The sequence below is a fragment of the Saccopteryx leptura genome, chromosome 2 (assembly GCF_036850995.1).
Source record: "Saccopteryx leptura isolate mSacLep1 chromosome 2, mSacLep1_pri_phased_curated, whole genome shotgun sequence".
NCBI lineage: Eukaryota > Metazoa > Chordata > Mammalia > Chiroptera > Emballonuridae > Saccopteryx > Saccopteryx leptura.
The window spans coordinates 306,743,885-306,758,153 of NC_089504.1; the positions used below are offsets into that span (position 1 = coordinate 306,743,885).

The window sequence follows — 14,269 nt, forward strand, 5'->3', positions numbered from 1 at the left end:
CCCCCACAGAAAGGTGCGCAACGCTGAGTCGCCTGAGTGGGTCCACTAGGACCCGGAGGCGCGAGGCTTCCTTCAGGAGGGACCAGGGGCTGACCGTCACGTCCTCACCTATCTACGCTCGCCCAACTCTGAGGCCTCACAGGTGTTTAGCCACGGCCGCCGCTGGGAACAAAGGCTGCCTGTCTGGGAAGGGAGAGGGGGAAGGGAGCCGCCCCCAGACCCGTTCTCATCCGCCTTCCTTCTCCCCACTGCAGCAGCGGCTCCCCCGAGAGGGGGCGGGGCGGGCCAAGGCCAGGGCGCGGACGCGGATTAGATCCTTTTCAGCAGTCCTTCGCTCCGATACCTCTGGGAGCATTCCGAGGGGCGGGGCAGGGGCCGAGACTCCCAGGCTGTCAGCGTCGGGGTGGCCTCCTCCTCTTTCCCCAGCATCCTGGGCACCAGAGCGCCCTCCGCCCCCTGCTGTTTCGGGCGCCCTTCCCAGCCCCAGCCCCGCCTTGCCGCCCCAGACGGCAACCACTGTGCAAACCGGATTAAAATAAAACGTTAATCCGTCCTCCTCCCCTGTAGCTCCTAGTTCTCCCGACCGACCCCCGTAGGTCTGGTATCTGAGAGGCCCTAAAAAAGAGAGTGCTTAGCCGATGCCCTCACCAAATCTAAAGGCCTCTTGTAGTATGAAGATTGAAGAGCGTAAGCGCTCTCCCTGTCTTGGGCTCGAGCGAAGAAAGGGAGTGGTAATGGGAATTGCGGGGTGACGGGAGGGAGTCCATCATCCTCCCCAGCCCCGCCCCCGCCGAGCTGAGACCAGCGGAGGAGAGTGGCGATGTGGGTACCAACCCTTCAGTAGGTCCGACTCCTGGGCGGGGCCTGCTCCGCCCCTGGGTGTCGCAGCCAGAGGAAGAGGCAAGACCCCCACCCCAGGCAGCTGGCTGGGCAAGTCGCGAGGCCTCGGCGTCCGTCTCAGCACAGCCAGATATGTGTTCGCTGCACCAGGACCCGGACAGGGGAGATCCTGAGCAAGGCCCTGGGCCCAACACGCCGTAGGAGTGTGTGGGAGTGGGGGCAGAAAGCCCACGTTAACGCCTCCCCGGCCCGCACACATTCCCCGCCTCGCCGAGTCGCCCTGAGTTCCCTGGCTGCATCCCCACACGCGCTCTACCTGGTCCCCGAGGGCCGTGGGAGGCTGGGTGGTAGGGCGCGGTGTGCCAGGGCCTGCAAAGCCGGAGCACAGGCCACGCTGGTTGCAAGTGGCCCCCGCGGCCTGCCGCACCCCCTTTATAGCGCGCGCCCCGCCCCCGGTGCCCGGCGCGCCCCGCCCGGGCCCATTCACCTGCTGTTGAGAACTAGACACCGCTCAGCGCAAAGCGAGCCGCGGACGAGGCCGCGCGGTCCGGCCGTCGGTGCTGGCGGGGAGGGGGCGCCGCCGGGACAGATCCAGTTTCCCCCTTTTCTTAAATGCGCTGCTGAAAGTCGAGACGGCCTCGAGAGCCAGCGTGGCTTTCTCCCCCCCGTGGCTCCCGGCGCACCCCGACGCCCCCAACCCCACTCCGGGAGGGGCTGCGAAACTACACCCGCAAAAGCCTCATACATATTTTAGGGAGCAGGCCCGGCCGGTAATCCGAGCTGGGTCCGAATGATAAGGGGGTGGCCCCCCGGGACCCGATACCCCGTATCTCTTTCGGCTCGCGGCCCAGTGGGGGAGGAGGTGGCTCGGGACGACCTCGGGTCCTCACTGTGCCCGCCCGTCCTGCGCACCCTACCCCCGCCTGTGTCCCGCGTCCCTCCCTCTGCGGGTGGCACATCTGTCTGCCGGCGGAGGCCTCCTCCTCTCACTGGAGAGACGCTTTCCCTTTCGCCACCAAGTCCCTACGCAGAGTTTCGCGTTCCTCGACCCTTGGGGCAGACTTAGGAAGCACCCCTAAACTTTTAGGAAGGCCTGCCTTGCCTGCTCCATCCTGGGAGACCCAAGCGCTCCTTGCTCCGTCCCGGACACGGTCGCTCTCTGGCCATAGTAGCCGCGCTTTGCTTCCCTAACCCCCAGACTGTGCTGAAGGGGTGGCTGACGAGGTCGTCAACCCTCTCAGTCCTCCTTCCCTTTCCTGCCCAGCGTACCGCGGCCGGGCTAAGGGGCGGGAGGCGTCCGGGCTGCGGCAGTTCTGCCCTTGGCCTCACTCGGGCTGGTCGAGTTCCCGCTCCGACTCGGCCTTGCGGCCCCAGGACATGGGGAGCCCTGAGCCCCTCATACCGGTCCTCCCACGCTTCAGTTACCAGCTGCTGCGCGACCTCCAGAGACTCACCTCCTCTCTGAGCCTCAGTTTCCCATGTTCAAAATGGGCAGAATGATGACTCCCACCCTCAGGAGGGTAAACAGAAGGCACGTGTGGTCACGCGTGTACTGAACGACCGGTGCGTCTTTGCCAACTCTAGAACCTGCGTTATTACAGTCAGGGACCTTGTACCCGCGCCCCCTAATGCCGTTCCGGTGCCTCCCTCACCCCACTCCGCGCTGTATTTCTGGCTCTGATGTTGTCCCTCGAGACCTCGCCATCACCCCCCCGCGGCCGCGTGCTGGAGCTCGGGGCTGCTGCAGGAGCCTCAGCCCTGTCTTTCCGTCCCTACCCAGGCCCCAGCCTCTGGGCTTTGTTCTAGAATCTAGATGTGCGCTCACACTTGAAGGAGTGTTCGAAACCCAACTAATCCCCCCGACTTTTTTTTGACAAACGGTGCGTCTATGCGTTTTCCTTCCAGCGGCGCACGGTCTCTGTACCGTACCCTAAGGACCGCGAACCCGGAGATGTGGCTTCGGCTGCGGGTCAGTCCTAGGAATCGATCCAGCTCTTTAAAAGAGTGGGGAAAATATATGTGGCTGTTATATATCCTGGAAAATATTTTGGATCTTAAATGGAAAATGCAAAGGACATATGAACTTTTGTGTAAAAATATAAATGGGGCTGGTGTTGGCTAGGTGTCAGGTTTTGTATGCACAAAAAGTCTCTCAACGAGGACCCAAGACTCAGTCAATAGGCATGACTTCCGTGTAGGAGAACTGAGGGCCAGAGGGCAGGAAAGTTTCTTCTTGCTGGATGTCTTTCTGGATTGTTTGAGGTCTGCGTGTTCATTTACCACATGCTTTGTATTTAATTTTCAATTACTAAAAAAGAAACTGCAGGAATTAGTCAACATGAAAATATGACTTGGGATACTAAAGCCTGGAGGAGTCGAATCAGACAGGGTGAGCCAGCGGGACAGACAGAGCTGCAGTTTGGAGGACAGGGCGGGGCAGTGGTGGGCGCGAGGGGGGGCCTCTCTCCCGGCAGGTGCGTGCGCCGCAGGGACATTTTTTTGCAGTACTGTCGCCTGCCTTCCCCCACCAGGTGTCACCCCCACTGGATTCGGTCCGGGCGGCGGCTGAGGCTTGAGCGCCCACCCCAGTGACCGGAGCCAGCAGAGAAGGCTGGCGGGGGTAGGGGACCCAGCACCAGGGTGTGATGTTTGTTGGCTCCAGCCTGGGTTCCCTCCTCTGTAGGATAAGCTGAGAATTTCCATCGCACCCCCTTTTGGAAATGAAGGGAAAAAACTGGCACGTGGCCCCTGGAAAGAAGCCCTGAGGGCCAGCGGTCGGCCGGGGCCCTCCAGGGCTAGAAACCTAACCGCCTCATCTTCCTCACCCGGCCGGACCCGGCGCGGCGGACCCCCAGCCCTCTGCAGCCACTGCACCCTGGCATGGAGTTCGCCTAGGAGGCGCCAAGCGCGAAGAGCCCGGCTCCCAGCCCTGCAGCCCCAGAGGCGCCCCGGGCCCTACGGCTGGGAACCCGGTTCTAAACTGAGAGTCTGTCCGCAGTTGGTGGGGGAGGGGCCCGCAGCCTTCAGCAGATTATCCAAAGGTCGGTGACCCAGATATGGTTATGGCCACGGGCCATGTTTTACTTAGTGTCCAGAGCAGAATTTAGCTGAATACTTCAGCCCCCAAACCAGACAAACGCTTTTATCTGTTTTAGGATGCTTCAGAGAGTAGAAACTTAATGGTCTCAAATTAGAATAATCTCTATTTGTCATCACTTAGCACGTATTTGTTGGGAGCCTGCCCGACCTTTCTGAGCCTCAGTTTCTTCTTGTGTAAATTGGGAGCTTGCCCAAATCAGAGGACTGCTGGGGGAATCGAATGATGACATGTGTTTTGCAAGCGCTTTGGAAACAGCAAAAAAACCCGCTTCTTCGGGGAACGGTTCTTTTTAGTCCTGCAGTCGCCGCCCAAACTCGAAGGGTCAAGCTATCCGCCTTTCTTGAGGACGCACAACTCTCTCGTGGGTACAGGGCAGTTTTTTTCCTGCCGGCAGGCAGCCGCGATGCGGAGATGCGCTGCGCTTCGGGGTGTCGCGTCCGTCCCTCCCTGGCTCCTAGCTGGTGGCGTGTGGAGAGCACCTCCCTGTGCGCTGCTCCACGGGGCTCCCGTCTCTGCCCACGCTCAGGTTACTGTCAGCCTCCGCTTCTTCGCGACAGTCTCCTGTCGCAGCTGCTTGGGTCAGTTGGGTTTGCCCCGAGTCCCCTCCGACCCTTCCAAGGCTCCGGGGGTTTGTCTAATTCAACCCCTCGTTTTCCACAGAAGGGATCAGTGCCCAGATAGACCCAGAATTCGGGCCAGAGCTGGAGCCAGAACCCAGTTCTCCGGACGCCTGCCTGGGGCTTTTCCTACTGGGCTGGGTCGGTGGGTCCAGAGAGAATTTCTGGAGCGGATGCAGGGAATAGAACAGAAATGCTGAAGGACCACCTGGGAGGGAGCCCCCCCCCCCCCCCAGGAGCTGCAGGCCGCGTCCAATGCCCGGCTTGAGTCTCAAGGTCTCTAGCCGGGGGTGGGAGGGGACCTCGGAAACGGCAGGGATTTTCCTGGGGACAAACCTGAGGGGTGGGTGTGAAGCAATTTCTGGGATGCCTAGAAGGAGCGTTTCTCGGGGTCTCTGGCTGCAAGCTGACAGCCCCTCCTGCTGGGGGGTGGAGAACCAGCCGGCAGGGTCAGAGGTGGGGCTGTGGGAGGTGGAGGAGGGGCGGTTTGGAGATGGGTAGCGGGGGCTGGGCAGATCGGAATTCCTGAGGCTCTGATCGTTCCTGGAGTTTGCTCTTCACCAGCAGCTCCACCCGCACTAGCTCCTGTGCGGTGGGAATCCGCTCCGCTTGGCCCTCCTGAAACTGATGGCAGCCGAGGGAGGGACTGGCTAAGGCGCTGGCCATGCAGCTGGCGCAGCAACTAGGAGCTCTGCGCTGAAGGTTGAGGGGTCCCTAACATAGGGAGCAGTCTTTGACCGTGTCAAAGAAGTGAAGCCGCTGTGAGCACCCCGCAAACGGAACAGGACTCAGCCCAGCTTCCTATGGGGGTTGACCGCCCAGGCCTTTAGCACTAGTCCAGGGTGATGTAAAATCTAAGCTCCAAGAAGACAAGGGCCACATCTGTCTTGTTCACTGCTGTATCCCATTCCAGACTCTGAAAAGGTGCTCCACACCATAAATATGTTTGAGCGAATAAATGAGCAGCAGTGCAGTCACAACCAGGTTTCCAGTGGATTCCTTCTGCCACACAGCGAGGGCCATCTTGCAGAAGCGCCCAGCAGCAGAACAGGGCCAGAACGTCTGGGTCTCTATTGCTCCATCTCAACTGGCTGATTAACATCCCCCCTTTTAGTAGGGACCAAGGTCATTTCAAGGGAGGCAGAAACAGCTCAAAGTGACTTCCTTTCCTCTTCCCATTTTCCCATCTCATGGACACGGACTTGGCTTGAGACACTCCTCCCTATAGGCTTCAGTTTCCTCATCTGTAAATTGAGAGGACGGAGAAGAATCCCAGGAGCTGTGTCTCCTTTTCCAAAGCTGATCTGAAAATGTCATTTCTTTCTTCTTCCACCCTTTCGCTTTTCTGGTTCAAAACACACTTTGAAAGTGTGCTGTTGCCACAGAAACGGAGACAGATGAGCTGGATCAGAAGAGCCCCACTGTGCTAGATATGAAAAGCCCACTGTGTGCTGAGTAGTGTGGGGCAGCAGGAGTCCCAAGCTGCTTCTGGGTGTCACCTGCTCCTACTAGTTAAATTAGCACATGGTACCCCAGGAACTGAATCATCAAGTTCTGGAATTCTGGACTGTTTGGGCCTTTGAGGAACTCACATTCTCTTTGAGACAAAGGGATGAATGCTGGGTAATGCTTCAACTTCTACTTCTGAGAAACCAAAGCTGGCCTGAAACCCCCCTTCCAGCAGAGACTGGGTGGAGTGGGATGGATTGAGATCACAGAGCCAACAGACTCAGCAAGCACATCCCAAAAGCATTCCTCATTCTGTCTTTTTTTTTGTTTTGTTTTTATTTTTAACCCCTTTTCTACAAATTCTTTTTTTTTTTTTTTTTTTTCAGAGAAAGAGAGAGAGTCAGATAGAGGGATAGAGAGGGACAGACAGACAGGAACGGAGAGAGATGAGAAGCATCAATTATCAGTTTTTTGTTGTGACACCTTAGTTGTTCATTGATTGCTTTCTCATATGTGCCTTGACTGCGGGCCTTCAGCAGACCAAGTAACCCCTTGCTCGAACCAGCAACCTTGGGTCCAAGCTGGTGAGCTTTGCTTAAACCAGATGAGCTTGCGCTCAAACTGGCGACCTCGGGGTCTCAAACCTGGGTCCTCTGCATTCCAGTCTGACACTCTATCCACTGCGCCACCGCCTGGTCAGGCCTCATTCTGTCTTATTGACTTGCAGACCCGCGAGGTATGGGCACAGAGACCCCATAGGGGTAACAGGAGGAGCTGGTGAGCCAGAGTTGGCTCTCTGGGAGCCCCCAGCCTCCTCCCAGGGTGCTGGGAATCTACCTTCACTTAGGACCTACCCTGGGTCCCAGGCTTCTGTGCTCCCTCCCCACCTCTTTTTGAAGTTGGGAAGCTGCTCTCCCCAACCCCAGGTCCCACTTCATTGGGTCCCTGTCTCACACCCAAGCCTCAGCCTTAGGCCACATGCCAGCTGATGGGGTCTCTTTAAAGAATTGATTTCCACAAGTCCCTAAAGTGTTTCCTCGGCAGTAAATCTCCTGCCACCAGGGCTCTCTGCCCCATGAATGATTTAGCACCTCTGAGGGCTTGGAACTGGCTTCCTGTGGCCTGCAGCTGTGACATCACCATCCCGGGTGATGGATTGCCTCCTCTGCCCTAATGGGAGGAGAGTGCACGGGGCCGTCGGGGAGGGGTCGGGCCATGGAAGTAAGTACCCATCTGGCTCCACAGACTTCTGGTTTGGGGGTCTTACTGATGGGCCAGCCAGCTAATTGCCTTCCAAGGTACCTAAAGAAAGTCCATCTCTCTGTCACCAGCCCAGTGGGACCCAGGCTCACTTCAGAGTGGGGTTTGTCCTTCCAATTCTTAAATGCTCCAGAGAGAGGAATTATATATACCAAGCACCATCTTCCCCTGCTCTGACTTTCAACACTCACACTCTCATTCACATGCACCCACATGAGTGTGCACACACATGTCCACTTTCTCAAGAACCCTCTCAGGAAGTTCATCATTATGTCCCACCTAAATCTTTCCTGCTACCAATGAAGGCCATGTTTTCCCTGAATCCATCTGGAGTCGACAGAGAACAGCTGGTTATTATCTGCCATATGCTAACCCTCCAAGGACACACGGAAAAGGATGACATGGTCTTGGTCCCTCCCTGCCCTCACCCCACCCATCATCTTTCCTTTAAACTTCAATGACCCCAGTCCTCTTGGTTTCCCCTTTAGGGGAAAAGGCAAGGATTTTGTCAGTCAGCATCTGTAGGTTACAGACATCTTCAGGCGGAGGGCAGAAGGTGGAGAGGAGGGCACCTTGATGGTCCAGTCTTGCCATCCCTGACTCCAGCTGGCTCATATCCCGCTCCCAAACTGCTTCCCCATTGGCGTATCCTGTGGACAGCCATCAGGTGGAGGAGCTTCCTCTAAGAGTGGTACCAGGGCGTGCAACCTGTGAGTGCATCGGGACCACACATCTTTTGGCAGAGAGAAAGGACCTAAAGGAATGGGTTGCAGAATGAGTAAGTTTTTGGTTTGGTTTGGACAACTTTGTTGAGGTAATTTTACATACAAAAAAGTAATCAATTGTAATGGTACAATCAGATGAGCTTGGACTAGTATATGCACCCATATAACCACCACTACAATCAAAATATAGAACATATCCATCACCCCTAAAATTTCCCTCATAGCCCTTCCAGATCAATCTTCTTCCCCACCCCCCACCTCATTGCCAGGTCTCCAACCCCAGATAACTACTAATCTGCTTTCTTTTGTAGTTTTGCCTTTTTTTGACTTTCATATAAATATCACAGTTTGCCTATCCGTTCTCCCAGCTCATCGACATTTGGGTTGTTTCCAATTTCTGGCTATCATGAATAAAGTTAACACAAACATTCATGTACCAGTGCATGGATATGTTTCCATCAGAGGCTATGTGGGTTCATATTGAACAGCCAGCTCTCTGGAGTGGGCGGGAGCTCCGATTTGTAACATTTGCTGGTTTCTGAAGTGTGAATGCTCCCAGCGTGGCGATTTGAAGCTCTCCCCGTGCTATCGCAGATCTTCATCCCTTGCCTCCCTCCCGAGAGAAATGGGAGCTCCAGCTGTTCTGTGTCCTTGCCAACACTTGGTGTGCCAGGCTTTTTAATTTTTGCATTCTAGAGAGGGTGTGCACCTTCATCTTGTGGTTTTAATTTGCATTTCCTTGGTGGCTAACAGGGCTGAGCATCTTTTCTTGTGCTCATGGCCTGGATGGGTAAGTGTGAGGGGGACACGTCCTGGAGGGAAATGCCACCGTGAAGGGCTCAAGTGCCTTGGAACCACCACAGAAACCCGGGGCAGCCAGGCCCAGGACAGGCCAAGGAAGCAAGCAGCCTCAACGAGGCCAGATAGATCCCAATTTACAAAATGCTTCCCTGAGCACTTCACTTTCCGCTCAATCTCAGCGGTGCAGGAAGACCTGCGGCTGAACGGGACTGCGTTTTCCAAGTTCACTCAGAGGGCACTGGGCGGGTGAGGGCTCAGACCCAGGCCCCCCCCGCCCCCCGCCCCAGCCCGATGATGCCACTTCGCTGTTGACAAAGAGCCCTCCCACACTTCATCTCAGGGATCCTCAGGACAGCCCAGTGAGGAAACTGAGGTTCTGGGTGACTGAGTGACTTGTCAAGTCACACAGCTAGTGAGCGGCAGACCTGAGACTTGCACCCTAGTTCCTTGGTTCTCTGGCTCCATCATTTGTCCTTGCAAGACTCCTCTGACCTCAACCTTGCCAGGATGCCAGGAGCCCAGCCTGCCCTGCTTAATTTCCCTGGGGCCACTGCAGCAGCTTACTGGGGCCAGCTGCCCTGGGCCTCAGCCACTCCCAGCGAGCCTGAGTTCTAGCTGAGCCATCTTACTTATTGATTTTATTTTATTATTTTTTTTAATTTATTCATTTTAGAAAGAAGAGAGAGAGAGAAGGGGGGAGGAGCAAGAAGCATCAACTCCCATATGTGCCTTGACCAGGCAAGCCCAGGGTTTCGAACCGGCGACCTCAGCATTTCCAGGTCGACACTTTATCCACTGCGCCACCACAGGTCAGGCCTTACTTATTGATTTTAGAGAGAGGGAAGGAGGGAGAGAGAGACAGAGACACAGAGAGATAGGATCAATCTGTTCCTGTGAGTCTCTGACCAGGGATCAAACCAGCAACTTCTGCATTTCTAGATGAGCCACATTTAAAGAATTTCTTTCTTTCTTTCTTTCTTTCTTTCTTTCTTTCTTTCTTTCTTTCTTTCTTTCTCTTTATTTCTTTCTCTCTCTCTCTTTCTTTCTTTCTTTCTTTCAGATTTTATTTATTTATTTTAAAGAGAAGAGAGAAAGAGAGAGAGAGAAGGAAAGGGGGGAGGAACAAGAAGCATCAACTCCCATATGTGCCTTGACCAGGCAAGCCCAGGGTTTCGAACTGGCAACCTCAGCGTTCCAGGTTAATGCTTTATCCACCATCCTACTGCAGGTCAAGCAAGAACTGCTTTCTTAACATGGCTTTGACCTTGCCTGCAAGGCCTGTGGACACCGTGCTTCAGGTTATTCTCAGCCTTGAGATTAGAAGACCAAGATATTCCTCCCAAAGACTTCACATTCCCTGTGCTTTCTGTTTCCATCATGAACCGTGTGTCCTCACGTGTGTTCTCTACCTGCAAACTCAGACCTCACCTCTGATTGCCCGAGGGCTCAGGCATTAATAGTACCTGTCTGGCACATAGTAAGCACTCATTAAGTGTTTGCTGAATAAATGAATGGCATTTGTTAATGAACTCAGTTTCATTTTCTGGACTGTAATTAATCAAAACACCCAGGAGGAGGGAAATTACATTTATTGGGTGGCTGCTTTATGCTGTGTGAGGCTAGCCTTGTACTCACTTTACGGATGAGGAAACTGAGGCTTAAGAGGGTCAATAATTTGGTCCCTCAGCTAGGATGGGGTGGAGCTGGGACTTGAACTGAGTCTGTCAGAGTGCCAGGTTGACTCTCTGTCTGTTGTGTGTGAGGAGAAAAGGCATGGATACCGCTGGATGGGACCTGTGGCTTCCAGTGGCAGGGAGGAGGCTCAAAATCTAGACAGGCCTTGGCCTCATCTGGCTGATTACACCAGTGAAGATAAGACAGATGCTGGCCACTAAACGATGAATTTCAAACTCCCCTTTAGAGCTGTGTCTCCAAACCGAGAATTGGCATGATCTTGGAGAACATCACTGTGCTCTGAAGTGTCAGGTCCACGGCAGTTTCCTGCCACTCTGAAATCAAACAGGCCAGCCCCAGACGTCCCAACCTGCCAGGCCTCAGGCGATACTCAGCAGCCATTTGTAGCCTGTGGCTTTGGCTGCCGAAGCCACCCGAGGCCCAAATATCAGGATTATGGTTCCCTGCCACCCCTTGGGAGGGAGAGATGGTGATTGTTGTGGGGGTGGTAATGCTACTTCATTAATGTCCAACTTCCTGAAAACCACTGGGACACATTTCATTTATATACTTGTTTGTTTATTTGAGGCCTGCTTCCAGAAGGAGCAGACAATGGAAGACCCTCTGCAAAGAGCTGCTCACGGGAAAAGAATGGCAAGATCCCCACAGAAGGAGAGGACCAAACCACACGGAACCACTAGCCAAGGTAGCAGGGCCTAAGCTCTGATCCCGTGCTGACCTCAGGGACCCGGTGTGCCCCTACTACTGGCATCGCGAGGAACAGACTATGGTGGCTTTGTGGTGTGTGGTGACTTCCTCTAGGGCAGCTCAAACTTTTCCTCCACTGAAGGTCCAGGGAAAATGAGCAGACCAGGTCTTGGCCAGAGGCCAGATCTGAGCTTGTATTACATGAGATTCTCTTTCATCAAGGGACAAGGGTTCCAGAAAAGGTGCCCAGAGTGAGCTGGTTTTGTGGTGGGATGCCGAGGCCAGCTGGTTGGGCACCTGAGCAGCTCCACGTTTTCTGCAGGAACCCTGGCCCTCTGCAGCCCACTGCTAGGCTTATTGTATCTCCTTTAAAAAGGACCACTCCCAGCCTGGTAGGGGCGGGCAGGAACAGGGACCGATCCGGGCACTCAGCTCTGCAGGGTCTTCCTGGGAGCCCTCAGCAAGAAAGAAGAGCAACAGTGATACCTCAGGGGCGGGGCGCCAGCAGGGTCCTATCATCTTTCTCTTTCCTTCGCAGGGAGGCTGGTGAAAGGCCACCTGAGGCTGCTTTTCAATGAAACTATCCATGTACAGGATATAATTACTTGTATCAAGTGCACAAGACTTTTAATCCACCTGGTAATCAAACAGGGCATCACTGCGGGGCCGTTGGAGCCTGAGATGACAGGGTATTTCCACACACTTCACAGGTGGGGAAACTGAGGTGCAGGGGAGACTGAGAAGTCACCCATTGAAGCTAAGCAAGCACTGGGGAGTTCAGAGCTCTGAGCCCAAAGGCCAACCCGAACCTTTGCAGAGGGGCACAGCTTGCCAGCGAGGGGTGCTGGGGCACCTCTGTTATCTTTCAGAGTTTGCAGAGTCTCTTCCAGCATGAATTGGGATCTACCAAGACTTGGGGACGGAGGGGTTGTAGGCAAATACAGAAAATAGTTCATCATCTGAGCATGCCATGAACTTGAGTTTCTGTCTGCAGAAGCTAGGTACCTTCTCTGGGTCCCCACCCAGACTGGCTAAATTAGCAACACATTGCTCTGGGGTTCCTCCTTCTGCCTCCAGCCAGGACAGTTCCGATTCCGGTTGGAGCTCTGCCACCATCTCTCTGCAGGACTTTGGGCGAGTCTATTATTTGTGCCTCAGTTTCTGCATCTGTAAAATTAGGGCAGTGCAGGGGTTCCACCTGCGTCTGCAGTGGCTGCGCACCTGCAATGAGACAAAGTCGGGTAAAGAGCTTTGCTGAGTAGAAAACACTGCAAGACAGGGTCAAGAACATATGTACCTCATGGGGATGTGAGGTGGAACTTCACTACCCTGAGCAGAGCTCTGAGCAGAGTGTACTGTGTACCCTCCGTATGTGTCTCTTTTCTTGCCTCTGCACGCCAGGAGCCCCTCCAGTATCTATCACAGGGTAATTAACCAAAGGGGAGGGAGCCCTCAGCAGACAGGACCTCCCATGGAGTCTCAGGGGTCCTGTACACTCAGGAGGGAGGCTCTGAGTGCCAGAACTGAGCGGGGTCCTCTCAGCCTCAGTGTGGTCTCGCTCACCACCTGGGAAGAAGTCTCCCTTCCCCAGACTGAGCCCTGAGCCCTGGAACGCACTGGATGCTGGCTTGTGTAGGGAGAAGGCCCAGGACATGGAGACCTTCCTCAGCGGGAGGGTCACATTACAGAGTGACAGATGAGCCATGGAAAAAGGAAAGAGGAGGGCAGCCATGGAGGTGCAGGGCCTACTCACGCCTTCGTGCCTCCTAGCAGAATTTTTGGGGATCCTTTAGATTTTTTGTTTTTTTAATCTGATTTTAAAATTAATGTTTGGTGCCCCCCACCCCCGATGCGTCACAAAAGTAAAGCCTGGAATGGCAGAGGGAAAACCCCAAGCAGACATCACACACCCTGGAAGGCTGCTGGGCAGCAGCCCGCAGGCTTCTCCAGCCTGTTTTTCTGTGTATTTTGTTTTAATAAAAAAAAAAAAAATGAGACTTCTTTGTATGCACTGCTCTGTGTCTTACTTTCCTCACTGCGTAACCTTCTCCCACATGGGGAGATTACATTCTATGACAGTTCATAGCTGAGCAGTATTTCACCCTGTGCTTGTTCCTGAGCTGATCAAGCCCATTTTAGGAACATTTAGGTAGTTTCTAATCTCCTGCTATTACACAAATGCATATATATTTAGAATACAGTCTTATATGTGGTCTCTTTAAGTGAAAGGTTGTGTCAAGTTAAGACACTGCTGGTGCAGGCCCTGGCTGGGTAACTCAGTTAAAGCGTTGTCCCAACATGTCTCGGTTGCAGGTTTGATCCTCAGGAATCAACCAACGAGCCTGACCTCTCGTAGTACAATGGATAAAGCGTTGACCTGGAATGCTGAGGTCGCAGTTTCGAAACCCCAGGCTTGCCTGGTTTACGCACATAGGAGAAGCAACTAGGAGTTGATGCTTCCCACTCCTCCCCCCACCCTTGCCTTTCTCTCTCTCTCTCTCCTCTCTCTAAAATCAAATAAAATCTTAAAAGACTCAACCAATAAATGCATAAATAAGTGGAACAACAAATCAATGTTTCTGTCTCTCTTACTTCCTTTCTCTTTAAAAATCAACTTAAAAAACATTATTGGTGCCTGATTGGGTGGTGGCGCAGTGGATAGAGCATTGGACTGGGATGCAGAGGACCCAGGTTCGAGATCCTGAGGTTGCCAGCGTTGCCAGCTTGAGCGCGGGCTCATCTGGTTTGAGCAAAGCTCACTAGCTTGAACCCAAAGTCGCTGGCTCAAGCAGGGGGTTACTCGGTCTGCTGAAGGCCCACGGTCAAGGCACATATGAGAAAGCAATCAATGAACAACTAAGGCGTCGCAACGAAAAACTAATGAATGATGCTTCTCATCTCTCTCCGTTCCTGTCTATCTGTCCCTATCTATCCCTCTCTCTGTCTCAATAATAATAATAATAATAATAATAATAATAATAATAATAAAAACATTATTGGTGCAAATTACTGTAGCCGCGTGCCAGCGCATGCGCACTCGCAGCTGGACGCTGAAGGATGGCTTCCAAGGTGAGTGAGGTGTGTTGGGTCCTGCC

The 14,269-nt window shown here is 54.0% G+C and overlaps 1 long non-coding RNA gene across 2 annotated transcripts; it reads left to right on the forward strand.

Moving 5' to 3' along the window:
* The first annotated feature begins 5,070 nt into the window (after nt 1–5,070).
* On the forward strand, nt 5,071–13,744 carry LOC136391155 (uncharacterized). 2 transcript variants are annotated; one of them, XR_010748824.1, is made up of 3 exons: nt 5,071–8,044; nt 11,055–11,884; nt 13,488–13,744. It is a non-coding gene; the product is annotated as an uncharacterized lncRNA (long non-coding RNA). The 2 variants fall into 2 exon arrangements; XR_010748825.1 differs by lacking the exon at nt 13,488–13,744 and having other exon boundaries at nt 11,055–11,267; nt 11,713–13,116.
* Nucleotides 13,745–14,269: the final 525 nt, after the last annotated feature.